The sequence below is a fragment of the Pongo abelii genome, chromosome 6 (assembly GCF_028885655.2).
Source record: "Pongo abelii isolate AG06213 chromosome 6, NHGRI_mPonAbe1-v2.0_pri, whole genome shotgun sequence".
In the NCBI taxonomy this organism is placed as follows: Eukaryota; Metazoa; Chordata; class Mammalia; order Primates; family Hominidae; genus Pongo; species Pongo abelii.
Window position 1 is genome coordinate 47,139,176 of NC_071991.2, and position 4,423 is coordinate 47,143,598.

General features: G+C 37.3%; 1 pseudogene; it reads right to left on the reverse strand.

Moving 5' to 3' along the window:
• Positions 1-276: 276 nt before the first annotated feature.
• Positions 277-3,709, reverse strand: LOC129060717 (probable G-protein coupled receptor 141; annotated as a pseudogene).
• Positions 3,710-4,423: the final 714 nt, after the last annotated feature.

The window sequence follows — 4,423 nt, forward strand, 5'->3', positions numbered from 1 at the left end:
CAGAAGCTAATTCAAAATGGATCACATATGTAAATGTAAAACACAAAAGTTTAAAACTACCAGAAGATAACATAGGAAAAGATCTACATGACCCTGGGTTTGGTGACTACTTTTTAAAGACAGCACCAAAGTCAGAATCCATAAAAGAAAGAAAGCTAGAATAGATAGATAGAAAGAAAAGTAGATGATCAATAGCTACCTAGATAGAATGGGTTAAACAAATTATATTATTATTATTATGGATTTTGCCTCTTCCTTTTAAAATTTTTAATATGGCAAGTAGAAAATTTTAAATTATACATGTGGCAATTATCTATTTTTATGTAACAAATAATCCCAGAATCTAGTGGTTTAAAGAAACGATTTCTCTCATAATTGTGTGGATCAGGAATTCAGGCAGTATTGAGTGGGCAATTCTTCTGCACCATGTTGTGTGAACTGAGGTCAGTTAGTGGTATTCACGTGGCAGATAGGTTGTTCTGGAGGGCCCAAGACAGCTTCTTCGTTTATGTGCCTGATGCCTTCACTGGAAGTCTGGCTATATCTGGGCACATCTCCATGTATCTCCATGTAATCTCAGGCATCTCTAGATGTTCTCCAGCATGCAAGTCAGACTTCTTTCATGGAGTTCAGGCTCCAAGAACCCATGCTTCAAGAGACAGGAAGCGGAGGTTGCTAGTTTCTTAAAACCTGCACCTGATAATTGGCACAGCACCACTTTCTTTGTGTTCTATTGGTTGAAGCAACAACAAATTCCACCCATAGTAAATTATAGGAGATATAAATTCCACCTCTCAATTGGAGCAGTTTCAAAGAATTTGTGCCCATTTTCAGTTTATCAACTTAATCCAGTGCAGTGGTTCTCAGATTTTAGCCTGCATCAAAATCACCCGGAGGGCTTGTCGAACCTCCTATCATTGGGACCCACACCCAGAATTTCTGAATCAACGGGTCTCAGGTGGCGCTCCACTGATTTTTCCTTGTTAGAATTTTCATTTCTAACAAGGTCATAGGTGCTACTGCTGCTGGTAGTGATGGTCCAGGGCCATACATGGAGAACCAATGGTCCAGATTTCAACAGGACTAACAGAACAATTCTTACCCACTCTTCAACTGACCCTCTTGCAATCTTTACTTTAAACCAGCCCATTGTATCTCCATGTACGTTATATGCTTATACCCCTACTTTTCAGGCATAGAAGTAAAGCTAATACAATACCGGGCACAGTTCTTATTGACTCAAACAACAGGCAAGGATATTTTTTTATCATTAGCAACTGGAATAAGCAGAGACTAAGAAGCAGGTTGTAAATGTCAGACACTAGTGTCTTATGTGGCAGCATTCTATAGGTGTAAATAACTTACTATATTAGTTATCTATTGCTGCATAATACATTACCCCAAGACATGAGGACTTAAAGCAACAAGTTTCAAGTCAGGAATCTAGCAGCAGCTTAGCAGAGTGGTTCTGGCTTAGGGTCTATCATGAAGCAGCAGTCAATTCCCAGTGAGGCTGCCAACATCTCAAGGTTCAAATGGGAGAGGTGGGAGAGGATCTGCTTCTGAGCTTGCTCCACAGCTACTGGTAGGTCTCAGAAGATCCAATTCTAAGCTCACTCGCATAGCTAGTAGAAGGCCTCAATTATTTGCCACATGGGCTTCTCCATAGGGCTGCCTTATGACCTGGTTTCCTCCAGAGTGAAGCAATCCAAGAAAGAGAGGAGGAGTGCTCCAGATGGAAGACACAGCTTTTTTGTAACCTAACCTTGGAAATGACATTCCGCCACTCTGCCTTGTTCTAGTTATAAGAAGTCAGTAAAAGGGGAGGAGATTCCACATGGTCATTATACAGGAAATATTAGGAGGCAGGAATCATTGGAGCTCCTCTTAGAGGCTGCCTACCATATTAAAAACGAACTTGTGAAACCTAATGAATTAGTAAGTTGAGTACTGACAATAATGAATATTGTCTATCTTGAGAAGACTGTGACTTAAAACACACAATGTGCCCTAAGAAAATTGATTAAATGTAATTTGAGTACACTGCCATTTATCCCGTTCTGTGGTAGCAAAATTATAAAGTGGGTCTACTATAGCGTTTTCAAATATAATTAATAGTTATAGTAACAATAATAATGGCAAGTTATTATGCCTAGTCATTCCTGAAAGAGTTTTCTCTCTGTTGACTTCCTATCTGAGCTAATGTTTTCCTCCAAATACCAAAGCCAGTAACTGTAGCTTTACTGACAATCAGTAGTTTTCAAGAAGCAGCTATGTCAACTTAAGTATTCTCTAGAGCCCAGTTTATACCGTTCCTATTTCCAGGTTCTCTGGATCTTAAAATATTGATAGGTGAAGATGGAGGGAAAGAATGTTCTAGGGTCAGAACTCAGAGACGGCAAATGTCACAACTTTTGCTCACAATGTAATTTGAGTACACTGCCATTTATCTTGTTCTGTGAAATTTGTGAGCAAATTTCCCTGGAGAGTACAGGGAAACTAATTGTTGTGCTTAGCTGAAGTTAAGTACTGCATGAAGGAAGTTAAGTACTGCATGAAGGTAGTTAAGTCTGGAAAAAATGATACAGTCGGCTTATATAGAGCTAAGAGATTGAACATATTGTATGGTAAATATAGAACTGGTAATGGTTCTCTAAAGAGAGGGGAACAATCAATCCTCATTACCTTTTTGGGAAAAAAGAACAATTCTGATGATGATTAAGATGAAAAATTTTGAAATCACAGTAACACTCATTCAATTAAAGCATTTTATCACAATGGTGGGAAAACACTGTGAAGGAAGAGACATAGGAATGCTTAATGGATAACCCCACTTATGAAACACAGCATATCCAGGCAACAGACAGTCATTAAAGTAACACAAATTTCATTATAAAGAACTAAGTCAGAAGCTTTTCTGTCTGAATTATTTTGACTAAAGTGTACCCAGAATGCATGGTGGGGTACAAAACAGACAACTATTACTAGAAGGAAGAAGAAACTCTTGATTTGGTGTCTATACGTTTGATGGGTCCACATGTCAGGTCAAAGAGCTTTTATCAGTTGAATGATGACAGCTGTCTGTATCAGGAAGAGGATCACAACCATTGTCATCCATAGTGACAATCACAGAGTAGTTCATGATAATGAATTCTCTGTGGTTAAGATCTTTGCAGAATTCAAAGCATCGTTGTTCTGAATAACTTGGATCTATGCCATACTGTAAAAAAAAAAAAAAAAAAAAAAAAATTTGGCAAAAATGAGGCAACCCACCATCCAAATAATAATGCTTAAAACTACTACATGGTAGTTTTGTAACTGTTGCATTTGGAGTTTCTTAACATAAATGAGTAATCCGAGTATGACAATGGCCACACAGAAAACAAAAGTAAAGTACATATGCCCATATATGATGCTAACCATTCGGCAGGTAAAGAAATCCAGGCTCCCAGATGACTAAGACATAATAGCTCAGGTGGAATGGAAGGCTGACCAGGAGGATGGAGTGCAGCACTATGATATTGAAGATGATTGTACCAATCATTGATTGGCTATTTGTTTTGAAGATCATACGTAACATCATAACCATTCCTGTAGTGCCACTAAGTACAACCACACTGTAGAGTGTCATGAGGATTATCCTACAATGCATGTCACAGTGATCTAAGTCTATGTTTGAGGAGTCTGACAGGGTGGATGTATTGATCATCTACATGTTTTGCCATGCAGAGCTTGGACAAACCCCTAAGTGAAAAGTTTTACAAAATTATGATAAACATATTGAAGCTAAACAACTGTGTATAATATTATTGAATTTGGCAACCCCAGATAATTATTTAAAAACCAAACCTATATACCAAAAAAAAATTGTCAGAGATTCCACCCAATTACCAAACATATTTAAGAGACAGAAGTTGGTGAAATAAATTAACAACAAAAGTTTGTTTGAATATAAAATTCAGAGCTGGGCACCTAGGTATTCTACAGACAAGTTTAAGCACACATATCAGGGTCAGGGCTAGTATGAGACATATTAGCTTCGGGGTAAAATTTAGGGAAGGGCCAAAAAACTCAGGAAACAAATAATATTTTGAAGCAACATTTTTTAAATAAAAATTAATGCAAAATATCATGAAAAAAACAAAATTTTAAGTAAATGCAGGATCAGTATACATCCTGTCCACATTTAGTTCAGATATATAAAGGTCGTTCTCCTATTGTCATGCAATCCAACTGGGGAAAACAGAGAAAAAGACACTAATCATGTGTAATTATTGTAAGACAGTATATCAGACAACATTTTAGAATATTTTCTGTGGGATCTATTGAGCAGAAAGTAGCATATAATATACATATTTCCTACAGTCCTTTCTTTTTAGACCTGAATCTCTTCTTGCACTGATGTGTTACATTTTGGTGAAAT